The sequence below is a fragment of the Oncorhynchus masou genome, chromosome 7, assembly GCF_036934945.1.
Source record: "Oncorhynchus masou masou isolate Uvic2021 chromosome 7, UVic_Omas_1.1, whole genome shotgun sequence".
Taxonomy (NCBI): Eukaryota; Metazoa; Chordata; class Actinopteri; order Salmoniformes; family Salmonidae; genus Oncorhynchus; species Oncorhynchus masou.
In genome coordinates this window covers 15,373,535-15,388,761 of record NC_088218.1, presented here as the reverse complement: position 1 = coordinate 15,388,761, position 15,227 = coordinate 15,373,535, and the positions used below count along the sequence as shown (strand labels likewise).

The window sequence follows — 15,227 nt, the reverse complement described above, 5'->3', positions numbered from 1 at the left end:
AAGAATTTGTTCTCAACTGACCTAGTTAAATAAAGGTAAAATAATAATAAAAAATAATAAAATAAGGAGGGCCTAGTCGTCTTAGCTATGTCCCTGTCTCATCGCGCACTAGCGACTCCTGTGAAACAAGGTTAGGTGCAGGTACCCTCCGACATTGGTATGGCTTCATGTAAAAGCAGTGCAGCTTGGTTGGGTTGTGTATCGGAGGACGATGACTTTCAACCCGTACGGGAGTTGTAGCGATGAGACAAAATCGTAAGCAACTAAAACAATTGGACACCACGAAATTGGGGAGAAAAAGGGGTAAAAAAAAAATTATAATAATAAAATAACTGAAAATATAGGAGGGAGTCCTTAGCTATGTCCCTGTAGAGAGGAAACATTACGGTACACATTATATACAGTAAATATAGGAGGGAGTTCTGAGCTATGTCCCTGTAGAGAGGAAACATTACGGTACACATTATATACAGTAAATATAGGAGGGAGTCCTTAGCTATGTCCCTGTAGAGAGGAAACATTACAGTACACATTATATACAGTAAATATAGGAGGGAGTTCTGAGCTATGTCCCTGTAGAGAGGAAACATTACGGTACACATTATATACAGTAAATATAGGAGGGAGTTCTGAGCTATGTCCCTGTAGAGAGGAAACATTACGGTACACATTATATACAGTAAATATAGGAGGGAGTCCTTAGCTATGTCCCTGTAGAGAGGAAACTTTACAGTACACATTATATGTGTACCGTAACTCGTTCTGCACCAGAACAAGGCAGTTAACCCACTGTTCCTCGGCAGTCATTGTAAATAAGAATTTGTTCTCAACTGACCTAGTTAAATAAAGGTAAAATAATAATAAAAAATAATAAAATAAGCCTCCCGGGCGACGCACAATTGGCCTAGCGTCGTCCAGGTTAGAGAGGGCTTGGCCGGTAGGGATGTCCTTGTCTCATCGCGCACTAGCGACTCCTGTGGTGGGCCGGGCGCAGTGCGCGCTAACCAAGGTTGCCAGGTGCACGGTGTACCCTCCGACACATTGGTGCAGCTGGCTTCCGGGTTTGATGTGCGCTGTGTTAAGAAGCAGTGCAGCTTGGTTGGGTTGTGTATCGGAGGACGCATGACTTTCAACCCGTACGGGAGTTGTAGCGATGAGACAAAATCGTAAGCAACTAAAACAATTGGACACCACGAAATTGGGGAGAAAAAGGGGTAAAAAAAAAATTATAATAATAAAATAAATGAAAATATAGGAGGGAGTCCTTAGCTATGTCCCTGTAGAGAGGAAACATTACGGTACACATTATATACAGTAAATATAGGAGGGAGTCCTTAGCTATGTCCCTGTAGAGAGGAAACATTACAGTACACATTATATACAGTAAATATAGGAGGGAGTTCTGAGCTATGTCCCTGTAGAGAGGAAACATTACGGTACACATTATATACAGTAAATATAGGAGGGAGTTCTGAGCTATGTCCCTGTAGAGAGGAAACATTACAGTACACATTATATACAGTAAATATAGGAGGGAGTTCTGAGCTATGTCCCTGTAGAGAGGAAACATTACAGTACACATTATATACAGTAAATATAGGAGGGAGTTCTGAGCTATGTTCCTGTAGAGAGGAAACTTTACAGTACACATTATATGTGTACCGTAACTCGTTCTGCACCAGAACAAGGCAGTTAACCCACTGTTCCTCGGCCGTCATTGTAAATAAGAATTTGTTCTCAACTGACCTAGTTAAATAAAGGTAAAATAATAATAAAAAATAATAAAATAAGCCTCCCGGGCGACGCACAATTGGCCTAGCGTCGTCCAGGTTAGAGAGGGCTTGGCCGGTAGGGATGTCCTTGTCTCATCGCGCACTAACTCCTGTGGTGGGCCGGGCGCAGTGCGCTAACAGTTGCCAGGTGCACGGTGTATCCGACACATTGGTGCAGCTGGCTTCCGGGTTTGATGTAAATGCATAGGAGGACGCATGACTTTCAACCCGTACGGGAGTTGTAGCTGATGTCCTAAAACAATTGGACACCACGAAATTGGGGAGAAAAAGGGGTAAAAAAAACACATTATAATAATAAAATAAATGAAAATATAGGAGGAGTCCTTAGCTATGTCCCTGTAGAGAGGAAACATTACGGTACACATTATATACAGTAAATATAGGAGGGAGTCCTTAGCTATGTCCCTGTAGAGAGGAAACATTACAGTACACATTATATACAGTAAATATAGGAGGGAGTTCTGAGCTATGTCCCTGTAGAGAGGAAACATTACCACATTATATACAGTAAATATAGGAGGGAGTTCTGAGCTATGTCCCTGTAGAGAGGAAACATTACGGTACACATTATATACAGTAAATATAGGAGGGAGTTCTGAGCTATGTCCCTGTAGAGAGGAAACATTACAGTACACATAATATACAGTAAATATAGGAGGGAGTTCTGAGCTATGTCCCTGTAGAGAGGAAACATTACGGTACACATTATATACAGTAAATATAGGAGGGAGTCCTTAGCTATGTCCCTGTAGAGAGGAAACATTACAGTACACATTATATACAGTAAATATAGGAAAATGTCCCTGTAGAATAAAACCTTACAGTACACATTATATACAGTAAATATAGGATGGAGTTCTGAGCTATGTCCCTGTAGAGAGGAAACCTTACAGTACACATTATATCAGTAAATATAGGATGGAGTTCTGAGCTATGTCCCTGTATTACAGTACACATTATATACAGTAAATATAGGATGGAGTCCTTGGCTATGTCCCTGTAGAGAGGAAACATTACGGTACACATTATATACAGTAAATATAGGAGGGGTTCTGAGCTATGTCCCTGTGTTAGGAAACATTACAGTACACATTATATTCAGTAAATATAGGAGGGAGTCCTTGGGTTATGTCCCTGTATTACGGAGTACACATGATATACAGTAAATATAGGAGGGAGTTTAGCTATGTCCCTGTAGACAAAACATTACAGTACATATTATAACAGTAAATATAGGAGGGAGTTCTGAGCTATGTCCCTGTGAGGGGTACACATTATATACAGTAAATATAGGAGGGTCCTTAGCTATGTCCCTGTAGAGAAACATTACAGTACACATTATATACAGTAAATATAGGAGGGAGTTCTGAGCTATGTCCCTGTAGAGAGGAAACATTACAGTACATATTATATACAGTAAATATAGGAGGGAGTCCTTGGCTATGTCCCTGTAGAGAGGAAACATTACGGTACACATTATATACAGTAAATATAGGAGGGAGTTCTGAGCTATGTCCCTGTAGAGAGGAAACATTACAGTACACATTATATTCAGTAAATATAGGAGGGAGTCCTTGGCTATGTCCCTGTAGAGAGGAAACCTTACAGTACACATTATATACAGTAAATATAGGAGGGAGTTCTTAACTATGTCCCTGTAGAGAGGAAACATTACGGTACACATTATATACAGTAAATATAGGATGGAGTTCTGAGCTATGTCCCTGTAGAGAGGATACATTACAGTACACATTATATACAGTAAATATAGGAGGGAGTCCTTAGCTATGTCCCTGTAGAGAGGAAACATTACGGTACACATTATATACAGTAAATATAGGAGGGAGTTCTGAGCTATGTCCCTGTAGAGAGGATACATTACAGTACACATTATATACAGTAAATATAGGATGGAGTTCTGAGCTATGTCCCTGTAGAGAGGATACATTACAGTACACATTATATACAGTAAATATAGGAGGGAGTTCTGAGCTATGTCCCTGTAGAGAGGAAACATTACAGTACACATTATATACAGTAAATATAGGATGGAGTTCTGAGCTATGTCCCTGTAGAGAGGAAACATTACAGTACACATTATATACAGTAAATATAGGAGGGAGTCCTTAGCTATGTCCCTGTAGAGAGGAAACATTACAGTACACATTATATACAGTAAATATAGGAGGGAGTTGTGAGCTATGTCCCTGTAGAGAGGAAACATTACAGTACATATTATATACAGTAAATATAGGAGGGAGTCCTTGGCTATGTCCCTGTAGAGAGGAAACATTACAGTACACATTATATACAGTAAATATAGGAGGGAGTTCTGATGACCAGACACCTGAGCATAATGCTTTCATTACATTAGTCTATATACCATGTATTTTGGGATTTAATTAGATGGTTCTATTGTTTACCCATTCATTTGTAGATTCCTTTCAAGTCATACTAATGTCTGACACATTTAGATAATTGTCCCTTTAACCAGAAGAATTCCAAGCTAACAGCAATTACACTTTCTATTAGTCTCCAGAGCTAAAACAGCATTCCTCCACCACAACCGTGAGCAAGGCAGCATTGATTTAACAGTTAGCTGACAAATCCAGGCATGGAGGAATGACCTGACGCCAGTCAGATGCCTTTCTGCCTGCTGCATTGTTAGCCTACATTTTCCACACAATTACCCATAGGTAGCTCGCAGGAAAATGGAGTATTGATTGTCACCAGGCAGAGAGAGGAAAAGCAAACAAAAACATCAAGCATTTACTGGCAACACCACTGAACAATGTGAGCTTTACACTGTATACACAGATTCACAAACAAGTGTGTCTACGTGATTCTATTATTATCAAGTAACGTCTTACAACATCTTGAGAATATGAATGTGGCTGTTGTTTAGTAACAGAGTTCATATGAGGAGAGAGATGGCAGTCACAGTTTGCCAAGAGCTGATAGGATTTTACAATTATCTGCTCAGTTTGATCTGAGGAAACGCTGTGGAAGAGATCAACTGAGGAACATTCCCAATGTGAGACAGTCTACAGAAATGTATCACATCACACTATTGCATGCTGGGACAGGCAGTTTGGTGGGTAGCGCCGACACTATATATACACAAGTATGTGGACACAACTTCAAATGAACGGATTCAGCTATTTCAGCCACACCTGCTGCTGACAGGTGTAAACAGGAGAACACTACCATTCAAATGTTTAGGGTCACTTAGAAATGTCTTGTTTTTGAAAGAAAAGCACTTTTTTGTCCATTAAAATAACATAAAATTGATCAGAAATGCAGTACAGAATTTGTTTATGTTGTAAATGACTATAGTAGCTGGCAACGGCTGATTGTTAATGGAATATCTACATAGGTGTACAGAGGCCCATTATCAGCAACCATCACTCCTGTGTTCCAATGGCATGTTGTGTTAGCTAATCCAAGTTGATCATTTTAAAGGCTAATTGATCATTAGAAACTCCCTTTGCAATTATGTTAGCACAGCTGAAAACTGTTGTTTTGATTAAAGAAGCAATAAAACGGGCCTTCTGCTGAAGGATGGGATTAAAAACAAACAAAAGATAACTATTGTAAAATACATCGTGCCCGTATAATTTATATAGTGTGTATAAACTGGAAGTAGAAGCCTAAGTGTTGTTGTTCAGTAGTTTACTCCAATTAGGGGAGGGGTGGTAGGGTTAGTGGAAAATAATGAAGGAAATATATTTGGAAAAATATGTATACAAAAATATATATGGGGGATTTGAAATGATGCAGACAATTACATTGATAAAAGCTACAATCTGCAGTATTACAGCTGACATCACCGATTACCAAGCATCGGCTGGAGTGGTATAAACCTTGCCGCCATTGGACTCTGGAGCAGTGGAAACACGTTCTCTATAGTGATGAATCACGCTTCACCATCTGGCAGTCCGACGGATGAATCTGGGTTTGGAGGGTGCCAGGAGAACGCTACCTGCCCCAATGGATAGTGACAACTGTAAAGTTCAGTGGAGGAATAATGGTCTGGGGCTGTTTTTCATGGTTCGGGCTAGGCCCCTTAGTTCCAGTGAAGGGATATCTTAACGCTACAGCATACAATGACATTCTAGATGATTCTGTGCTTCCAACTTTGTGGCAACAGTTTGGAGAAGGCCCTTTCCTGTTTCAGCATGACAATGCCCCTGTGCACAAAGCGAGGATTAAACAGAAATGGTTTGTCGAGATCGGTGTGGAAGAACTTGACTGGCCTGCACAGAGCCCTGACCTCAACACTTTTGGGATGAATTGGAACGCCAACTGTAAGCCAGCTTAATCGCCCAACATCAGTGCCCGACCTCACTAATGCTCTTCTGGCTGAAGGGAAGCAAGTCCCTGTAGCAATGTTCCAACATCTAGTGGAAAGTCTTCCCAGTAGAGTGGAGGCTGTTATAGCAACAAACGGGGGGACCAACTCCCTATTAATGCCCATGATTTTGGAGTGAGATGTTCGACGGACAGGTATCCACAAAGTTTGGTCATGTAGTGTACCTGTAGAGGGAGGGGTCTTTCTTGAGGATGTCCATGTTGATGTGCTGCTCGATGAGGCTGAAGAGCAGGATGGGTAGAGAGGTAAAGCTGATATTGTACAGTGTCAGATAGGCTGTGTCATACAGCGGCTGGAGAGAGACACGATGGTAGAGAACAACCAAGATCAGTCATTTAAAACAATATTTATATCTTACTCATTTGTCATGCATTCTTAACCAGAGAAAAACTATTCAAACTTCTCCACAAAGTCATGGTTTAAAGTACTACAATTTTTGGGAAGATCTTTTATGTACCTGTTGGGAGAAGCCACAGAAGAACTGGTAGAGGAACTGAGGGAAGATGAAGGCGACATTCTGAGGAAAAAGGAAATTATGTTTTAATGCTTAATCATCAGTAGTCCTAAGTAACATTTAGTGTGAAAACACTCACTTTGTAGAAGAAGTACTGGACAAGCTCTGAGATGCGGATGTAGTAGTAGTGCCCGTGAACCAGCAGCATCTTCTTCAGGTGTTTGAACTTCGGGATGGCATAGTCGCTGTTCCGCGCTGCCTGGCGACCTTCTTTACCCATGATGCCTTAGGGGAGGACATGACTGAGCGCTTTAACCATTTGTTATGCGAGTCATATGCATGAATAAAAATATATAAAACTACATTCAAATATATATATATACAGTGCCTTGCGAAAGTATTCGGCCCCCTTGAACTTTGCGACCTTTTGCCACATTTCAGGCTTCAAACATAAAACTGTATTTTTTTGTGAAGAATCAACAACAAGTGGGACACAATCATGAAGTGGAACAACATTTATTGGATATTTCAAACCTTTAAAAAAATCAAAAACTGAAAAAATTGGGCGTGCAAAATTATTCAGCCCCTTTACTTTCAGTGCAGCAAACTCTCTCCAGAAGTTCAGTGAGGATCTCTGAATGATCCAATGTTGACCTAAATGACTAATGACGATAAATACAATCCACCTGTGTGTAATCAAGTCTCTGTATAAATGCACCCGCACTATGATAGTCTCAGAGGTCCGTTAAAAGCGCAGAGAGCATCATGAAGAACAAGGAACACACCAGGCAGTTCCGAGATACTGTTGTGAAGAAGTTTAAAGCCGGATTTGGATACAAAAAGATTTCCCAAGCTTTAAACATCCCAAGGAGCACTGTGCAAGCGATAATATTGAAATGGAAGGAGTATCAGACCACTGCAAATCTACCAAGAACTGGCCGTCCCTCTAAACTTTCAGCTCATACAAGGAGAAGACTGATCAGAGATGCAGCCAAGAGGCCCATGATCACTCTGGATGAACTGCAGAGATCTACAGCTGAGGTGGGAGACTCCGTCCATAGGACAACAATCAGTCGTATATTGCACAAATCTGGCCTTTATGGAAGAGTGGCAAGAAGAAAGCCATTTCTTAAAGATATCCATAAAAAGTGTTGTTTAAAGTTTGCCACAAGCCACCTGGGAGACACACCAAACATGTGGAAGAAGGTGCTCTGGTCAGATGAAACCAAAATTGAACTTTTTGGCAACAATGCAAAACTTTATGTTTGGCGTAAAAGCAACACAGCCCATTACCCTGAACACACCATCCCCACTGTCAAACATGGTGGTGGCAGCATCATGGTTTGGGCCTGCTTTTCTTCAGCAGGGACAGGGAAGATGGTTAAAATTGATGGGAAGATGGATGGAGCCAAATACAGGACCATTCTGGAAGAAAACTTGATGGAGTCTGCAAAAGACCTGAGACTGGGACGGAGATTTGTCTTCCAACAAGACAGTGATCCAAAACATAAAGCAAAATCTACAATGGAATGGTTCAAAAATAAACATATCCAGGTGTTAGAATGGCCAAGTCAAAGTCCAGACCTGAATCCAATCGAGAATCTGTGGAAAGAACTGAAAACTGCTGTTCACAAATGCTCTCCATCCAACCTCACTGAGCTCGAGCTGTTTTGCAAGAAGGAATGGGAAAAACGTTCAGTCTCTCTATATGCAAAACTGAGAGAGACATACCACAAGTGACTTACAGCTGTAATCGCAGCAAAAGGTGGCGCTACAAAGTATTAACTTAAGGGGGCTGAATAATTTTGCACGCCCAATTTTTCAGTTTTTGATTTGTTAAAAAAGTTTGAAATATCCAATAAATGTCGTTCCACTTCATGATTGTGTCCCACTTGTTGTTGATTCTTCACAAAAAAATACAGTTTTATATCTTTATGTTTGAAGCCTGAAATGTGGCAAAAGGTCGCAAAGTTCAAGGGGGCCGAATACTTTCGCAAGGCACTGTATATATATATCAAATCAACCAATCTAAATCGTATTCAAATTCAAATAACTTTATTGAAAAGAGGTCCATTTACAGTGAACAGGGTAATACTAACCGATGCCCACGTGAGCCTCCAGGATCATGCTAACATCATTAGCCCCATCTCCAATGGCTAGCGTGATGGGGTGTTCTGGAGACGATTTGATCAGCTTCACAATCTGGCAACACAACGTTTCAGGATCAGTGAGATAACCGTTTTTTTAAAATCTATAATTCATCAAAGAAGATATGTCTAATACAGACCATCTTTGTAAAGAGAGTTAGAGCTAAACCTACAGACAATGTTATATGAACCTAACCACTGTATATTAACGTGACAGAAAGGACGCATGTAGTAGTAAGACTTCCTATGTGAATGTCAGTACATATGACATCACAGCCCATATTCCTCTGCCTCCTAGCACAGTGGAGGAGAACTAGAGGGAAGGGTGCTATTGTGCAGAAAGAGATAGTGACAGTCATATCAGACAGAGCTCAATAGAACTTCTCAGTAAGAGATAGTGACAGTCAGACAGAGCTCAATAGAACTCCTCAGAGATAGTGAGTCATATCAGAGAGCTCAATAGAACTCCTCCGTAAGAGATAGTGACAGTCAAATCAGACAGAGCTCAAGCTCAATAGAACTTCTCAGTAAGAGATAGTGACAGTCAGACAGAGCTCAATAGAACTCCTCAGTAAAGATAGAGACAGTCATATGAGAGAGAACTCCTCAGTAAAGATAGTGACAGAGACAGTCAATATCAGTAAAGATAGAGACAGTCATATGAGAGAGAACTCCTCAGTAAGAGATAGTGACAGTCAGACAGAGCTCAATAGAACTCCTCAGTAAAGATAGAGACAGTCATATGAGAGAGAACTCCTCAGTAAGAGATAGTGACAGTCAGACAGAGCTCAATAGAACTCCTCAGTAAAGATAGAGACAGTCATATGAGAGAGAACTCCTCAGTTAGAGATAGTGACAGTCATATGAGAGAGAACTCCTCAGTAAGAGATAGTGACAGTCAGACAGAGCTCAATAGAACTCCTCAGTAGAGATAGAGACAGTCATATGAGAGAGAACTCCTCAGTAAGAGATAGTGACAGTCATATGAGAGAGAACTCCTCAGTAAGAGATAGTGACAGTCATATGAGAGAGAACTCCTCAGTAAGAGATAGTGACAGTCAGACAGAGCTCAGTATAATATACTGTAACTCCTCAGTCCCAAATAACGTCTGCTATGACAGGTGGGGTCTAATGTGAGAGAGAGAGAGAGAGAGAGAGAGAGAGAGAGAGAGAGAGAGAGAGAGAGAGAGAGAGAGAGGAAGACAGAAAGGTAATGTGTCGGAGAGAAATAGAGTGGAGAGAGAGCGAGAAGGGCAACAGTCTGGAGTGGCACTAATTGGTATCCAGAGACCAGAGGTGAGGGAGGGAGGTAGTGGAGTCCAGTAGAGAGGTGAAACATCAACCAGCTCAACACTCCATCAGACTGTGTCAGTGCTTCCTTCACTTAACCTAGCGATGACGGATCACATGACACCAAAGTCATGTTGGTCAGAAATAGGTGTGGAAACGTGTGGTTTGAAATAACTCGGCCTGTTAGGCTACCTGTGCTTTCTGGAGGGGACGCCATGCGGCAGCAGAGCACAGCGCTGCAGTTCCTACAGATCTCCAGGAAGATCTCCTTGTAGTTCCCCTGACTGGAGTCCTCCTGACTGGGCTTCAGCACCGCAGACAGGGTGGCCCCGTCGATGATCAGACCGTAGTCCACACAGTCAGCAGACAGACTGGACACACACACACAGAGATACACACACAGTCTTTAACTAACCTTGTGGGGGGACACAATTTATAACCATTCAAAATCTAATTTTCCCTAACTCCTAACCCTAAACTTAACTCTAACTCTAAGCCCAAAAGTGAACTTTAACCGTAACCCTTAACCTAAACGTGTGTGTGTTGGGATCCCGGCACCCACCCTGAGAAGGTGTCTCTGGTCATGCTACCATGCTGCCTGAGTACAGTTTTACTCAGGTCAAACAGAACGTCATGTAGACTCTGTTCCTCGGTGCGTTTGGTGGTCAGCTCCAGTATCTGTGTGGAGCGGCGGAACAGCTTGCTAGCGTAGCACGTAGCCGCCGCCGTCTCCATCTTGTCTCCGGTCAGCACCCACACCTTCATCCCAGCCTTCTGGAGAGACTCGATGGTGTCTGCTGCCTTGTCCTGGAGCCTGGAGAACAGGCAACATAAAGTCAGGCAGCAGTCAATGGAGCAACGCTGTACATGGTCATCAGCAGTCAATGGAACAACGCTGTACATGGTCATCAGCAGTCAATGGAGCAACGCTGTACATGGTCATCAGCAGTCAATGGAGCAACGCTGTACATGGTCATCAACAGTCAATGGAACAACGCTGTACATGGTCATCAGCAGTCAATGGAACAACGCTGTACATGGTCATCAGCAGTCAATGGAGCAACGCTGTACATGGTCATCAGCAGTCAATGGAGCAACGCTGTACATGGTCAGCAGTCAATGGAGCAACGCTGTACATGGTCATCAGCAGTCAATGGAGCAACGCTGTACATGGTCATCAGCAGTCAATGGAGCAACGCTGTACATGGTCATCAGCAGTCAATGGAGCAACGCTGTACATGGTCATCAGCAGTCAATGGAGCAACGCTGTACATGGTCATCAGCAGTCAATGGAGCAACGCTGTACATGGTCATCAGCAGTCAATGGAACAACGCTGTACATGGTCATCAGCAGTCAATGGAGCAACGCTGTACATGGTCATCAGCAGTCAATGGAGCAACGCTGTACATGGTCATCAGCAGTCAATGGAGCAACGCTGTACATGGTCATCAGACAATGAATGAGCAACACAATAAGTTTTCTAGTACATGGTCATCAGACTGAATGCTGCATTCTGTCACTCTTTCAATAATTTTTCTAAATCTCTAATTCTACCATATCCATACAGAGCAGAGATGATTTGTTCAGTTTAGAATACAAGTAGAATGGAATGGTGCAGACACAAACAGTTTAGAATACAAGTAGAATGGAATGGTGCAGACACAAACAGTTTAGAATACAAGTAGAATGGAATGGTACAGACACAAACAGTTTAGAATACAAGTAGAATGGAATGGTGCAGACACAAACAGTTTAGACAATACAAGTAGAATGGAATGGTGCAGACACAAACAGTTTAGAATACAAGTAGAATGGAATGGTGCAGACACAAACAGTTTAGAATACAAGTAGAATGGAATGGTGCAGACACAAACAGTTTAGAATACAAGTAGAATGGAATGGTGCAGACACAAACAGTTTAGAATACAAGTAGAATGGAATGGTGCAGACACAAACAGTTTAGAATACAAGTAGAATGGAATGGTGCAGACACAAACAGTTTAGAATACAAGTAGAATGGAATGGTGCAGACACAAACAGTTTAGAATACAAGTAGAATGGAATGGTGCAGACACAAACAGTTTAGAATACAAGTAGAATGGAATGGTGCAGACACAAACAGTTTAGAATACAAGAATGGGTGCAGACACAAACAGTTTAGAATACAAGTAGAATGGAATGGTGCAGACACAAACAGTTTAGAATACAAGTAGAATGGAATGGTGCAGACACAAACAGTTTAGAATACAAGTAGAATGGAATGGTGCAGACACAAACAGTTTAGAATACAAGTAGAATGGAATGGTGCAGACACAAACAGTTTAGAATACAAGTAGAATGGAATGGTGCAGACACAAACAGTTTAGACAATACAAGTAGAATGGAATGGTGCAGACACAAACAGTTTAGAATACAAGTAGAATGGAATGGTGCAGACACAAACAGTTTAGAATACAAGTAGAATACAAGTAGAATGTAATGGTGCAGACACAAACAGTTTAGAATACAAGTAGAATGGAATGGTGCAGACACAAACAGTTTAGAATACAAGTAGAATGGAATGGTGCAGACACAAACAGTTTAGAATACAAGTAGAATGGAATGGTGCAGACACAAACAGTTTAGAATACAAGTAGAATGGAATGGTGCAGACACAAACAGTTTAGAATACAAGTAGAATACAAGTAGAATGGAATGGTACAGACACAAACAGTTTAGAATACAAGTAGAATGGAATGGTGCACAAAACAGTTTAGAATACAAGTAGAATGGAATGGTGCAGACACAAACAGTTTAGAATACAAGTAGAATGGAATGGTGCAGACACAAACAGTTTAGAATACAAGTAGAATGGAATGGTGCAGACACAAACAGTTTAGAATACAAGAATGGAATGGTGCAGACACAAAACGTTTAGAATACAAGTAGAATGGAATGGTGCAGACACAAACAGTTTAGAATACAAGTAGAATACAAGTAGAATACAAGTAGAATGGAATGGTACAGACACAAACAGTTTAGAATACAAGTAGAATGGAATGGTGCAGACACAAACAGTTTAGAATGTAGAATGGAATGCAGACACAAACAGTTTAGAATACAAGTAGAATGGAATGGTGCTGACACAAACAGTTTAGAATACAAGCAGAATGGAATGGTGCAGACACAAACAGTTTAGAATACAAGTAGAATGGAATGGTGCAGACACAAACAGTTTAGAATACAAGTAGAATACAAGTAGAATGGAATGGTACAGACACAAACAGTTTAGAATACAAGTAGAATGGAATGGTGCAGACACAAACAGTTTAGAATACAAGTAGAATGGAATGGTGCAGACACAAACAGTTTAGAATACAAGTAGAATGGAATGGTGCAGACACAAACAGTTTAGAATACAAGTAGAATGGAATGGTGCAGACACAAACAGTTTAGAAATACAAGTAGAATGGAATGGTGCAGACACAAACAGTTTAGAATACAAGTAGAATGGAATGGTGCAGACACAAACAGTTTAGAATACAAGGGAATGGTGCAGACAGTTTAGAATACAAGTAGAATGGAATGGTGCAGACACAAACAGTTTAGAATACAAGTAGAATGGAATGGTGCAGACACAAACAGTTTAGACAATACAAGTAGAATGGAATGGTGCAGACACAAACAGTTTAGAATACAAGTAGAATGGAATGGTGCAGACACAAACAGTTTAGAATACAAGTAGAATGGAATGGTGCAGACACAAACAGTTTAGAATACAAGTAGAATGGAATGGTGCAGACACAAACAGTTTAGAATACAAGTAGAATGGAATGGTGCAGACACAAACAGTTTAGAATACAAGTAGAATGGAATGGTGCAGTCACAAACAGTGTAGAATACAAGTAGAATGGAATGGTACAGACACAAACAGTTTAGAATACAAGTAGAATACAAGTAGAATGGAATGGTGCAGACACAAACAGTTTAGAATACAAGTAGAATACAAGTAGAATGGAATGGTACAGACACAAACAGTTTAGACAATACAAGTAGAATGGAATGGTGCAGACACAAACAGTTTAGACAATACAAGTAGAATGGAATGGTGCAGACACAAACAGTTTAGAATACAAGTAGAATGGAATGGTGCTGACACAAACAGTTTAGAATACAAGCAGAATGGAATGGTGCAGACAAACAGTTTAGAATACAAGTAGAATGGAATGGTGCAAGTAGAATGGAATGGTGCAGACAAAACAGTTTAGAATACAAGTTTAGAATGGAATGGTGCAGACACAAACAGTTTAGAATACAAGTAGAATGGAATGGTGCAGACAAAACAGTTTAGAATACAAGTAGAATGGAATGGTGCAGACACAAACAGTTTAGAATACAAGTAGAATACAAGTAGAATGGACTGGTACAGACACAAACAGTTTAGAATACAAGTAGAATGGAATGGTGCAGACACAAACAGTTTAGAATACAAGTAGAATGGAATGGTGCAGACACAAACAGTTTAGAATACAAGTAGAATGGAATGGTGCAGACACAAACAGTTTAGAATACAAGTAGAATGGAATGGTACAGACACAAACAGTTTAGAATACAAGTAGAATGGAATGGTACAGACACAAACAGTTTAGAATACAAGTAGAATGGAATGGTGCAGACACAAACAGTTTAGAATACAAGTAGAATGGAATGGTGCAGACACAAACAGTTTAGAATACAAGTAGAATGGAATGGTGCAGACACAAACAGTTTAGAATACAAGTAGAATGGAATGGTACAGACACAAACAGTTTAGAATACAAGTCCTACACCAACTATGTCCAGTAAGATACTGTTGTCAAAACATAGTGTAGTTCTGTTTTACACTGTAAAAGTATCACTCACTATCTAAATGTAGTTAAGTACAGTACAGTCATGGCCAAAAGTTTTGAGAATGACACAAATATTCATTTTCACAAAGTCTGCTGCCTCAGTTTGTATGATGGCAATTTGCATATACTCCAGAATGTTATGAAGAGTGATCAGATGAATTGCAATTAATTGCAAAGTCCCTCTTTGCCATGCAAATGAAATGAATCCCCCAAAAACATTTTCACTGCATTTCAGCCCTGCCACAAAAGGACCACCTGACATCATGTCAGTGATTCTCTCATTAACACAGGTGTGAATGTTG

The 15,227-nt window shown here is 40.6% G+C and overlaps 1 pseudogene; it reads right to left on the bottom strand.

Annotated features, from left to right (window-relative positions):
• The window catches only part of LOC135543367 (phospholipid-transporting ATPase IH-like), a 90,851-nt pseudogene that overhangs the window by 13,368 nt on the left and 62,256 nt on the right, over nt 1–15,227 (bottom strand).